This window comes from Pleurodeles waltl, chromosome 4_1 (assembly GCF_031143425.1).
Source record: "Pleurodeles waltl isolate 20211129_DDA chromosome 4_1, aPleWal1.hap1.20221129, whole genome shotgun sequence".
Taxonomy (NCBI): domain Eukaryota; kingdom Metazoa; phylum Chordata; class Amphibia; order Caudata; family Salamandridae; genus Pleurodeles; species Pleurodeles waltl.
Genome location: NC_090442.1, coordinates 74,892,180 through 74,905,911, shown reverse-complemented (window position 1 = coordinate 74,905,911; position 13,732 = coordinate 74,892,180).

Below are 13,732 nucleotides of genomic sequence, written 5' to 3'. Positions count from 1 at the left end.
GTGAGTGGGAACGAGGGAACTGAAGTGAGAATAAGTGAGACTGAGAAGAAGTGATTACAAATAAGAGGGAGTGAAAGTGAGAACATTGGAGTAAGTCAGAGTAAGAGTGAATGCATAGAAATGAGTGAGAATGAGTCAGAGAGTGAGTGCAAGAGGATGAGTGAGAATGAATAAGCACAAGTGAGTTTAGGATAAAAGAGTGAGAGTGATTGAGAGTGAATGAGAATGAGTATGAACGAGTGAATGTCAGTGAGAGTGAAGGACAATATGGTGTTATGTTTGCTAGTCTGCTGTTGGCCCTAGCATTCAGAAGAGTTATTGACTTATTTCTGGCACCCCTAGCCAAATGCTGATGCTGCAATACTGGAAGCAACTTTGACAAAATAATGGCACTGTCAAACTAGAGGTAGCACTTGGCATATGGGACACCAATGGCAAATGCAGGTGCCATCATACTGCAGGTAATTATTGGCAGGGGCATGCGTGGAAAAATGCTGGAGCTGACATATTAAAGTACATTTGTGGCATGGGGGCACCTGCAGTAAAATGCTGAAGCTGTCACATTGGAGGTAATTCTTGGCATGAGAGGGGACAACTCTGGAATGTGGGAGGTGGGCAACAATGGCAGAATGCTGCCCCTACCGTACTAGAGGTTATTGACATAAGGGGCATGGCATAGTGTATGAGTTTTTGGACTAAGGGGCCAGGGCACCCATGTCATATGGAGGCACCCAGTGATAAAATGCTGGCTGGGTAACAATGGAGGTAATTTTTGACATATGGGGGTACCACCAATAGCACATTTGAAATGGGGACAACTGCTGGGGTGTATCAGATATTACTGGCCTGGCACACCATGAAAGGACTTGAATGTTTAATGAGCGCTTTTTCAGAGCTTTTGGCTTTTTGGCAAATTTATTTTAAATGTTGCTTTAAGATGCACTATTTTTTAAACATCTTCTGTCATAACTCCCCCTAGAAAAAGGTCAGGCTCACTCACTGCTACAATTCAGGGCACATATAGTGCCCCAGCATGTCCAAAGATCACCAGCTGCCACTACAAGTACTGAAGCTAATCAAGGTCTTGATGAGCGATGTTTACTTCCTGTGGCTTCCACTAGCATCCAGGCACTATGCTTTAGGTTTCCTTAAATAAATAAATTCAGCAGTGTGCGCTCTTCTGAATAAATAAACAAATGAACTATACATCAAACACATTTTTATACAAGTGGTTGCCATATTCCATTATTATGAATACATGAAAAGGATGTGTTTGAATAAAGCTTTCAAGTCTGTGCTTTGCCCAAGTGATACAACTTTGAAAATGAGGTTAAATAAAAAATGTATTAACATTTAAGGGATAATTTGGGCCAATAACATAGTTCATATTCAGTTTATGGTCTGTGTTAATTAATACATGGTGTGAAAATAATTACTACTGCTTTTTAAAAATCCTTACCACCTCTGATTAATCTATACATTTATCAAAGCTGTAGAGACTAGGAGAACTATTAAATCATAACATTTTGTGGTGTAAATAATTTATGTTCCCAGTCCTGTTCTGTGTGTTGTGATTCAGATGGACAGATAACTTTTCATGCAATGCAAAGAGAAACAAGTAATGTTTTACTGGCATATCATGTCAGCACCCAAATATTAGACGAAATCTAAAATAGACATTTCTCTGTTTAGCTATATTAATCAGGCAGTTATTTTGAAATTTCAGCAATGTCAATTACTGTGAAGACAGGGGACATACCCAAGCACAATGACCATCTAGACTCAATTTGTTGCCACACCCACTCGCCATTCCAAAACTCCTAGGACATCCTGCATAGAAGAATGCCACCTACCCCACACCCCTGTCCCCTCAGTGACAGGCACAGCAAAGCACAAGGCCACCTAGAAACATGTACCACCAAGGCACCCACCGGCATTAAATGGAAGTAAGGCCTAATGTGGTGGGGATGATTCTTGACCCTGTGGGGAAGACACAGGCAGCAGTAACTAAATAGAGGAAGGATGCTGACAGAAGGAGATCCTTGGCCCAAAACATGTAAAGTCCCTCCCTCGGGGGAAGCCCTTGTAAGCAGGGCACGGTGGACCACCGGTGATAACACTATGCCTGAGAAAACAGATCAATGGAGGCAGCAGGCCAACAGAGTCAGATTTGGATGCAGGAAACATGCACCCACTGGCAAGCAAAGTGAAGCGACGCATGGTGCACTGGGAATGACTCATGGGCCTGCACAGCAGACAAGTCACAGCAACACAGCTGAAGAATGCAGGCCAACTGAAGGAGATCTTTTGCAGAGATAGGCACTGCCAGGGACCCTGTAGAGACTTGGTGACAACTGGAGGCACAGAGGCCTGAGGGTGCCAAATTCCACAAAATGTGGGTAAGGGAACACAATAGATAAGCGCTCCTTGAAGTGTGGTGGCCTGATCTGGTTCCATGACAAACTGCTGATCAATAAGAAAGGAAGTGGGCCACAAACCCAGAAGATATGTAGTGGGATGTGATGCACCATAACCATAACCATATGTCAGATTAAGAACTTGACTGGACATACTGATTTGAGCACACAAATCTTGCTGACACAGAAATAGATGCACCTAGCCCTGTTACCCTAGCAATACATCACAAAGTCCTAAGACTACCCTGGGGGAAGGTGTACAGACCAAAAGAGTGATGCAGCCCTTCCAGGGCTGACACTGCCAGAGGCAGAGACAGTAAATTAAAACCCTTTCAGAGCAGCAACATTGCACAATATAGAGCAACATGTGCAGTCAAGGGAATGGTGCAGTCTCCCCAAAAAAACAAAGGGGACCTGACATGCAAGAGCCATCACCAAAATATAGAACAGCAGTGATCAGAACTCTGTATAACAGCACTTAAAACCAAAGCAGATGCAGTCATCATTGAGGTCAACCTCCTATGCATGACATTAGGTAAACATGAGGGAGAGCCACTGAAGCTGAGAAGAAGTGTGCTGCCCTCCAAAAAGAAGGAAAACAAACACTGAGGGACACTATGAGTACACTAATAGCTCAAGCTCAGAAGCTTCAGGAAAGAGTTGAAGACCTTGAGGGCTGATCTTGGTGAAACAATTTATGGTCCTTTGGCTTTCCAGAAAGAGTGGAGGGATGCTCAGTAGAACTCTTTCTCAAGAGCTGAGTAACCAATATCCTGAAACTCAGGAAGGTCTCCACATTGTTCACCATAGAAAGGGCCCACAGGTCACTAGTGGTGGCGGGGACAGTACTTGCACGACACTTCAATCACTGTGATCGAGTTGCTATCTTGCAGCAAATGCACAAAATGTGCAGCCCCAATTACGAGAACCAGTCCATGCAGATCTTTTCTTATTATACTAAGGAGGTTCAGGAGCAATGCAAATCCTTCATGTTAGTTAAATAGAATCCAAGTGACTGGTGATTTTATGACCTCACTGGCTGAAAATATTTCGCAATCAATATATACTAAACCTAACTTCCTAGTGTTGGGAGATTTTAACCTACATGCAGAAAAGCTGGACAATGCCTCCACTAAGATGCTGATATCAGATATGAATGCATGTGATTTAGTACAGTTAATTCAGGGACCTACTCATAATAAAGGACATACACTCAATCTGGCATTCTCGAACGTACCATGTCTAGAATTTATATCCTCACTCCCGCTTGCATGGTCAGATCATTATCTTTTAGAGCTAGAACTTTCCATTGTGCATCATAAGAATGTGAATACGGTTGCCCCTTCACGCAGAAGAAAGTGGCACAAGTTAAAAGCCACTGAGTTTATTAACGCACTCGAAAAAAAGAGACCAGGACATATAAATTTTAACAATATATCAGACTTCACGCAATCCATGAATAAATGGACAGAGGATAGCCTGGACGAAATCATACCCCTCTCCTATACCAAAAATACATTCCGAAAGAAAGCTGCCCCCTGGTTTAATGCTAGCCTTCTGGAAAAGAAAAGAGGTTGCAGGAAACTAGAAAGGAAATGGAGATACACCCAGGATGACTCTGTTAAAAGGGAGTACAAGATCATGATTCGAGATTACCACTTAGAAATTAGGAAAACACAGGCGGCATACTACTCTGGAAGAATTGAGGCAGCAGCTAACTCCCCTAAAGAGATATTCAATGCCTTAAAAGACCTTATTAATCCCATTGAGGAGGCAGAAAGTAGGGACTTCCCTCAGCAACATGTAGAGGATCTGGCAACCTTCTTTTTAAGCAAAATTCGGAATATTTATGAAGCTTTCCCCACTTTCCAAACTAAAGATCAGGAGACGAGGTACCAGGATGTGCAGGAGGATATCCTACTAACAAACTTTACTCCCATTAGTCTCGATGTAGTGGTAAAATCACTGAACTCAACAAAATCAGTTTTCCCGTTGGATCCTGCACCCCCCCAGATCTTAGCTATAGGACTACCAGTCTTAGGCCCATTAATTACCAAACTTATTAATAACTCATTAGTCTCTGGTATGGTACCAGACTCATGGAAACAGGCGATTGTTAAGCCTCTTCTAAAGAAATCCAATCTAGATTCGAGGTTACTGAATAATTATAGACCTATCTCACTGCTGCCTCTAATGGCTAAACTTACGGAGAAGCAGGTACACCTTCAGCTGTCTAGGCTGTTGGAAGAAGGAAAACTCCTACATCCCACTCAGATGGGTTTCAGGCCTAAGCATGGAACAGAAACCGCACTGATTGCCATTACAGAGGAAGCAAAAAAAAGGATGGACAAAGGAATTGAAACCGCGATCATCCTTTTGGATTTGAGCGTGGCATTCGATACAGTTGATCTAAACATCCTCATAGCCAGATTGCGGGGATGTGGAATCGCTGGCACCGCACTAGAATGGATCCGCTCATTTGTACATGGTAGATCCTTTCAGGTGCTGGATAGATCTTACATCTCTAAGCGTACCTTCAGTACTTGTTGTGTCCCTCAGGGGTCGGCCTTGAGCCTGCTTCTTTTTAATGTCTATATGCGGCCTCTGGCAGGGATCGTGGAACCATTTGGACTAAATCTGGTCTCGTATGCAGACGACACCCAGTTGGTTGTCTCTTTCTCTAAAGCTCACCCAGATATGGGTACGGCACTAGGGCCTTGCCTGAAAGCAGAGGCTACCTGGATGTCGGGAAGCAAACTGAAGCTTAACAACGAAAAAACTGAGGTGCTGTTCTTTGGGAGAAATATGCCCCTAGTTAATTCCAGCCTACTAGACGGAGCCCCCACCCTACCTCCTCCTAAAAGCCTTATCAAAAGCTTGGGCGTCTGGCTGGATCCCTTATTATCAATGGCTCCACATGCCAACAGAGTAGCAGGCACTTCATTTGCCCTGCTCAGGACATTGAGGAAGGTTTTAACCCTACTACCGTTTCTGGCTAGAAGACTGGTTATTCAGGCGCTGATAGGCTCTCGGATTGATTATGGCAATGCCCTGTTTATAGGATCACCTAAATATGTTATCCAAAGACTGCAAAGGGTACAGAATGCTGCTGCACGCTTGCTTCTAAACATCCCCAAGCAACACTCTATACGAGCAGGAATCGTGTCCTTACACTGGCTCCCTGTAGAGGAGAGGATTCAGTTCAAGGCCCTGTGCCATATTCACAGAGCCATCTTCAACAAGGGTCCTGAAATGCTTAAAACACTGGCTCAGGTCTATACTCCAGCTAAGCCACTTAGATCCTCATCAGCCAACTTGATCATAGTATCGTCGGTGAAGAAAGCAAGATGGGGAGGAAGATCACTGGCATATCAAGGTGCTTTGCTCTGGAATAACCTGTCTCTTAATATAAGATCTAACTCTCAAGAGACTTCCTTTAGGAAGGACTTGAAGACCTGGCTATTTAAAATCTAAACTCCTCTACAAACATAAATAGCTCACTTCCGCTATGGCAATACAAGCGCTACGAGGCCTTCGGGCAGTTAGGCGCTATATAAATAAGTATAACATAACATAACATAACATAAACTTGAAATATAGTCTGATATACTGAGGCATACCACGAGTCCAATACAAAGGAAAGGCTCAGGGGAAGCATGGGAATGACTGGTCCTTGAGATCAGCCAGGACACTTGTAAGAGAAGACGAGAGACCCAACAGAACACAGGAAGGTATCTGCAGACTGGCACCGAACCGAAGGACTACCCTCACATCGAGAGGCAAGAACCTGAGTCAAAGCTGCAGCGGAATAAAGGTGCAAGAGGATGGAACGGTAGTGGGAGAATCAGAACCGTTTCCAAGAGTGAATCCTGCCAAATAAAACCCAGATAAAATCTCTGCAAACAAAACATTGCAGTGAAAATGTGGGACTTTAAAGTGGAAGACTTCAGAAGAATGTGCAAGACAACAGGATGGCAACTACATCAGACACCAAAGAAGGCTATATAGAGATATGCTAGTCATTAGAGGACTAATTTATATCAAAATCGAAATTTAATGTAACAATCGCCTAAAATGGAAATCAAGGTGTGTAGGATGAAGTTTAAACTGTCATGGTTTGGAATGTTTAAGATGAAAAGTAGGGAATTAATTAAAGTGTGACTACCCACAACACAAGGTTCAGGGAGTGTGGCCCTGGCAGTGAAGGGAAGAGAAGGGGCAAGGAAGAAGAGAAGAGAAGAGAAGAGAAGAGAAGAGAAGAGAAGAGAAGAGAAGAGAAGAGAAGAGAAGAGAAGAGAAGAGAAGAGAAGAGAAGAGAAGGGAAGGGAAGGGAAGGGAAGGGAAGGGAAGGGAAGGGAAGGGAAGTGTACCAGCAAAGAAGGAAGAGGGAAGGTGAATCACCTAAGAGACTTAGGGGCATATTTATAATGCCCTAGTGCCACCTTGTGCCACATTAACATTATTATTTTTGACGTTAATGTGGCCCAACAAGGCCGAAATTCCTGCGCCGTATTTACAGGGTGGCGCAGTGCATGCATTGCACCACTCGGTAACCCCTTGCGCTACATTATGCCTGCGCCAGGCATAATGTATGCAAAGGGGGCGTTCCCCCCTTAGGAGAGCCAGAAAAATTACGTAAGGAAATCTATGAGATTTCCTTGCGCCATTTTTTATGGCACTTTTAACGCCTGCTCAAGAGCAGACATTAAATGGGGGCTTCCACTCTTTAGAATGGGGCCCTTTGTACTTTGCAGGAGTAGTGCCAATATTTTGGTGCTACTCCTGCAGAATACATCAATAGCATCATGAGAAATAAGGGTATTGCCCCCTACCCTGTGCCATCGTGTGTCGTATTTTAAATACGGCGCACACATGGTGGTGGTAGGGGGGTGCTAAGGGGTGCAGGGAAGTGCAGCACCACTTTCCATAAATCTGCCCCTTGGTATATTGGGGCTGTGACTGCAGTTCTAAACAATTGGGATTTGTGGGGGCAGGTTGATGTTGCTCTTAGGTTGCTGCCTTGGGCGAGGGGAAGAGTTAATGTTGAATAATTCATGAATTGCTATTGCAAGTGGCGTGTTTTGGGGCCATTTACACTCTGTTGCCATCTCCTCATATGAACGTGCACAGATTGGCAATCGAGGGTGGGGCAATGAGGGGTGAGGGGGGGGAGGAAATCGAACTGCTTCAGAAAACCTCAAACAGCTGTGATGGGATGGAGTTGGAAACTGATGACCTGGAATGTAAGGGCACTTAACAATTACACAAAAATGTGTAGAATCCTCTTTTATTTAAAGGGGCCGGACATAGGAATCACAATGCTGTAAGACATGGATTTATCCCAAGGCTGGCTTGGCTACCAAAAAGGGCACCGGCACAGGGAAAAGGAGAGGAATGGGTTGTATTGCCTTAAATATGGTGCATTCCTACCATTTCCCTGTGATGCAGGGCAGTACGGTGACTTGCCGCACTGCACCACAATTTCTTAAATATGCCCCAATGTTTATACAGAGGATTAGCCTTGGTAGAAGTGCGCAAAATATAAGCATGATGTGGGAATACAAAGAGTGCCAATTACCTACACTATGTTACTGACGAAAGCAAAAATTATTCCTGACTCAGGTACCCCTGAGTATCTCTGCAACGTACGAATAATAAAATGTTATTAATAGTGTGGGCACAAAATTATATCAACGTTAATCTATAGCTATAAAAAAGTAGGCACCATAGTTAGTTGAGCGAAAAATGCACCTGAGCTATATTTCTCTTCCTGTAATTATTTCTACATAGTTTTTCAAGTTTTCACACTTTGGCATGTCCTACATAAAAAATGTCAAATGTAAATAAAAATATTTATTAAAAAAATATGTTGTAACATCAACAGGGTTCAGGTGATGTGACATCATTTCTTGTGAAGATTCAAGGTCAAAGGCCATATGAGGTGACTCTGTGTGACGTCTTTAAGGATAAAGGGTGTATGATGTCATTTCCGCTACTCCTGACATTTTGGTGAATGAACGTCCTTCCTATGTCTTTTAAAGGGACTAGGGGCTCATTTACAGAATTATATCACAAAATGTGCTCCAACACATAGTCAACTCTGCCAGTGCTCTTGCCTGATGTCTCCACACATGCCGTGTCTTCCTTAGGGCTGCCACCAGGCCAATATTTCACTGTTCCCACCAGTCCTTAAGGCTTTGCAATGTTAGTGTGAAGTTGGCCTCTCTAAGCAAAAAGACTTCATAAATGTAGGCAAGGTCGTAGCTTTGGAAAGTGTGGGGGTGTTGGGATGTTACACCCCTTGAATAAATGTATATTCTGAAACATATTTACAGGTGCTTTCAGTCAGGTATGGTGAGGTGTCTGTCGGATTTCACAAGGAATTTTTACATTCACACAGGCAAAAATGCACTCACCCTCTCTCCCTCTGTGCCTTGAAAATGTAAAAAAATGTTGGTTACTTTACAAAATATTGTGTTTTATCTCACTTAGTGTCCCTACCAATCCATATTCGGCTCCGTTTCCCCTCTCATGTGCCCTGCTTGTTGTATAATGTATTTTAACATTATATGCCAGCGGGATTTTTTGAAAATCTAAAGCTCACACCCCACCAATCTTACTGACCAAGCCACGTCCCTGGATGTGGACCAGCCACAGATGGTGCATTAGCCTGCCACTGGTGTCTGTGAAGTCAGAACTAAATTTGTAGAATCGTAAATGCTGGTGTCCAAATCTTTTCTCAGAAGCCCACAGCCAGCACCAACGAATGTCGGGATTGCTAGATACCGATGTTGTGCAGCCTTGGTTCCTCATGCCTACTTGTTACACCACTGTAGACTCCCTGCCCCTATATTTCTCTGTTGCAGATTCTTTTTTTGTTCCTGCTTTTGCCCTCTTTCACAGTTTCTGTCTTTCTCTCCCTCCTTCTGTGTTTTTCTCTCTCTCTTGTTCTTGGTGAAAGTCTGGTAAGGAAAAATAAGTGCCAGTCCCCAAAAATGAGTGCCGATGGGCCCTGCTTGCATGCACCTACTCAAGTTAAGCACTGTGCTTGGTGGAGTTTTCTGTGTTCAATCTGAAAGGCCTTTCACGCTGTCACTCATATGGAGTCTCGTGGGCGCACCCTGCTGGCCACGCCTCTTCCAGTTAGCTGTCAAAACCAGATATCGCTGATAAAGGGAACTACACACGTTTCCTTAAATTATTTTTAAAAGACTGGTGAGTGTGTTTAGTGTGTACAGACCCGCCCTTACTCCTCACAACCGTACCTGCTCTCAGATAAGAGCCCGTTCATAAACAAGGTAAAAGGGGGCCGAGTCAACAAGGCTGTGTTTGCACTGCTGGGGCTGGCACTGCTTCCGGGAGGCCTGCCAGGTACAGTTTCTGTGCACACACCAACAGGCGCTAGCTCTCTCCCCTGTGTGGGTTCGCTACTGAGGTTTAACAGAAAGGCTGGTACGCAACTCTCGGTTAGGGTGACCACCTAACCAGTCCTGGGGTTTTCTGTCCGCAGCCTAAGCATTATTGAGCTTGGAGTTTCATTTCTCCCTTGTAGGGTGGGCCTACAAGTACCAGCATGCTCAGTGCTACTGGTTGAAACAAGCTTTGGCAAAGCCAATAGGTCTCGCCTATTCAAGAGTTATTGGTTTTCCTAATGTGTTTTTTCTATGTTGTTCACAAGTGTTGCTGCTGTTCAGCAAGGCTAAAAGTTAGTGGCATAAAGGAGAGTGGCGTGGACTGTCGTACAGTGGAATGGCAAAGAGTGGAGCAGAGTGTTGGAGAGTGAAGTGGCAGAGAGTGTTGTGTATTGGAGTGGCATAGTGTGGAGTCGCCTAGAGTGGCTTACACAGGAGTGGGATAGAGCAGAGTGGACTGGTGTAGAGTGCATTGACGTAGGGTGTTGCAGAGTATAGCCTCATAGAATGCAGTGGTGTAGTTTAGAGGGGTGCATAGTAGAGTGCAGTAGTGAAGAGTGTGGTGGCGCAGAGTGGAGTGGTGTAGAGTGCAGTGACATAGAGTGCAGTGGCATAGAGTGTAGTGGCGTGAAGTAGAGTGGAATAGAGTGGTGCTGAGTGGAGTGGTGTAAGTTTAGTGATGCAGAGGGTAGTGGCATAGAGAAGAGTCAAGTGGCATAGAGTCCAGTGTGGTAGAGTGCAGAGTAGAGTCAAGTGGCTTAGAGTGCAGTGGCGTAGAGTGGTACCGACTAGAGTAGCATAGAGTGGTGCAGATTAGAGTATAGTGCCATGGAGTTCAAGGCGTAGAGTGGAGTAGTGCAGAATAAAGTGGTGTAGAGTTCAGTGGTGGAGAGTGCAGTGCTGCAGAGTAGAGTGTCAGAGTGCAGTGGTGTAGAGCAGAATGGCATAGAGATCAGTGGTGTAGAGTACAGTGATGCAGAGTAGAGTGCAGAGGTGTAGAGTGCAGTTGCATAAAGTGCAGAATTGATTAGAGTGGTGTGCAGTGGATTGGTGTAGAGTGCAGGGGCTAACAGTTGAGTGTTACAGAATAAAGTGCATTTGCATAGAGTGTATTGGCATTGAGTGAAGTGGCATAGAGTGCAGTGTTGCAAAGAGGTGTAGAGTGGAGTTGTGCAGAGTAGACTGATGTGGCCTAGACTGAAGTGGTGTAGAGTGCAGTGACAAAGAGTGCAGTGGTGTAGAGTAGAGTGGTGAAGAGTGTATTGGCATAGAGTAGAGTGGTGCATGGTAGAGTAGAGAGGTGTAGAGTGGAGTGGTGTAGAGTGCAGTGGCATGGAGTGGTGTAAAGTGGAGCGGGGCAGAGTAGAGTTGAGTGGTGTGGAGTGGTGCAGAGTAGAGTGAAGTGGCGTAGAGCGGAGTATTCATGGTGTGGTAGCACACTGCCATTACAGACAATACATTTTCAATTGAAATAACCATTACATTTGCACAGACATACAGTTTTACTAAAAAGCTATACAGTGCACAGAGGAACATGTGTGGAAATTACACAACCTAGTTTAATGATTCGTTTTGATCATGGTAAAGTATTTGTTTCCAACACACTTCAGAAATAACAAAGAATGTGCTTCATTTGTGCTTTCGTAATTCTGATATATTCTGAAATACTTGCACCGTTCATTTAAATGTTGTCATGTGCTAGAAAAAAACCTTTCCTACTCCCAGTATCCAGCAAGGTAGTCACATAAATCCTCTCACTTTGAAGTCAGAGAAATAAAAGTAAACAGGCGCCCTTGGAAGACAGTGCCTGACATTTGACCTCAGTCTTTGAATGCACAACAAATATGACGAGATAAGAACAAGATTTAAAGGCCTGTTAACTGAAAGGGAGTTCATGGAAGGATACAGAAAACATAGTTTTTGCAACAAAAGGGCTCTCTGAACCTAGAGAGCCTAAAGCAAATAAAGCCAGCAAATGGAAAGCCAGAAAGTGTGAGTTACAAACCATATAGCCAATAGTAATTAATGAGCGGAATGCATTTCTAGGTGAACTTTCTGAAAATCTCCAAGATGTCTTTAGCAAACCAGACAGCTGCATTGTCTGGTAGGCTGCGACCTAAAAATAGGACTGGTCGAAAGTCACCCTGATAATATGGGCTGACTTGATAGCTTTGGGACTGGGACGGATTCTATCACATCTGAGGCTCACTGACGGGGTGTGCTAGTAGGCAGCAAGGGTTGGACTGAACCAGTCACCTGCAGAACAGACACACTGCAGCTAAGTGGCACTTTGTCGAGTTCCAGCTGCTGTCACCCGCAACTCTTCACATTCTGGGGCATGTAGTTTCACTTATCCGTTTCATGACTAGGTGCCTCCAGGTCATAGCATGCTAAACCCACCTTATCAATTGGATCGAGGTGTCATGTGACCAAGGATTACTTTGTAGTCATGATGGCGCCAGCTGCCATCTGTCCCATACCTTGTGTGACACATTCAGTTGTCCCTGGCCTTTCTTCTAATGGCACTTTGCAGATAAACTCACACCTATAAGGTTAGACTTAAAGCCATAAATCCCAGATTGTAACATACTGCTGACTAAACACACAGAATACAGTGCTACCTGGAAACCATGACATGTGTGTGATTCCAGGATTTGACCCTCATTTTAGGAGCTTTGACAACCAAATGCGGGGTCTCACGCTCAGGGTGCACTTTCTTGATGCCACACAATAAGGTATGGCTGCCTTACCAAGTAATGTGTGTGTTACTTTCATACTTTTGATTTAGTTCTATTTTGCTGCTTTGCAAACAAGTTATAACAAGTTTCTTATTAACTACAGAGAATACACTATGGGGGTCATTCTGACCCTGGCGGTAATTACCGCCATGGCGGAGGTCGGCGGTAGCACCGCCAACAGGCTGGCGGTGCACCGCTGGGCATTCTGACCGCGGCGGTTCAGCCGCGGCCAGAAACGGAAAGTCGGCGGTGTACCGCCGACTTCCCGCTGCCCTTGAGAATCCTCCATGGCGGCGGAGCGCGCTCCGCCGCCATGGGGATTCTGACACCCCCTACCGCCATCCGGTTCCTGGCGGTTCTCCCGCCAGGAACAGGATGGCGGTAGGGGGTGCCGCGGGGCCCCTGGGGGCCCCTGCAGTGCCCATGCCAATGGCATGGGCACTGCAGGGGCCCCCGTAAGAGGGCCCCACGGAGAATTTCAGTGTCTGCTTTGCAGACACTGAAATTCGCGACGGGTGCAACTGCACCCGTCGCACCTTCCCACTCCGCCGGCTCCATTCTGAGCCGGCGTCCTCGTGGGAAGGGTGTTTCCCGCTGGGCTGGCGGGCGGACTTTCGGCGGTCGCCCGCCGGCCCAGTGGGAAAGCCAGAATGACCGCCGCGGTCTTTTGACCGCGGAGCGGTCTTTCAGCGGGAACCGCTTGGCGGGCGGCGACCGCCGACCGCCGCGGTCAGAATCACCCCCTATATGTTGTGTCTAACGTTTTTGGGAGGAAGGGTCGACATTAGTGGGTAGGTTGATCTCCCAAACTTCTGAAGTGCTAAGACCTACCACATTAAACCTCAGTGTGGTCGAAAGCCAGAGGTTTCCAGGCATGCGGATATGGCAAGAGTAACAGGGGAATGCCCTTCAGGCTAGACACTGCGTAATGCCAGTGTGGTTGGAGCAGCGGTCTTCATGTTCCAAACTTCCAAACAGGCGGGTGGGCAAAAAGGCAGAAAGGGCTTTCCAACAGGCCCCTAGCTCAGAAAGTACAATTACCAAACTACCGTCCACTTTGGCTCCTCTTTATACAAACATTTGTAATCTAGAACTGACCCTTGTCTGAGACATACCACCAGCCGTTCATCCTCTTCTGTGAAAACATCATATGTGGAAGGCCGGT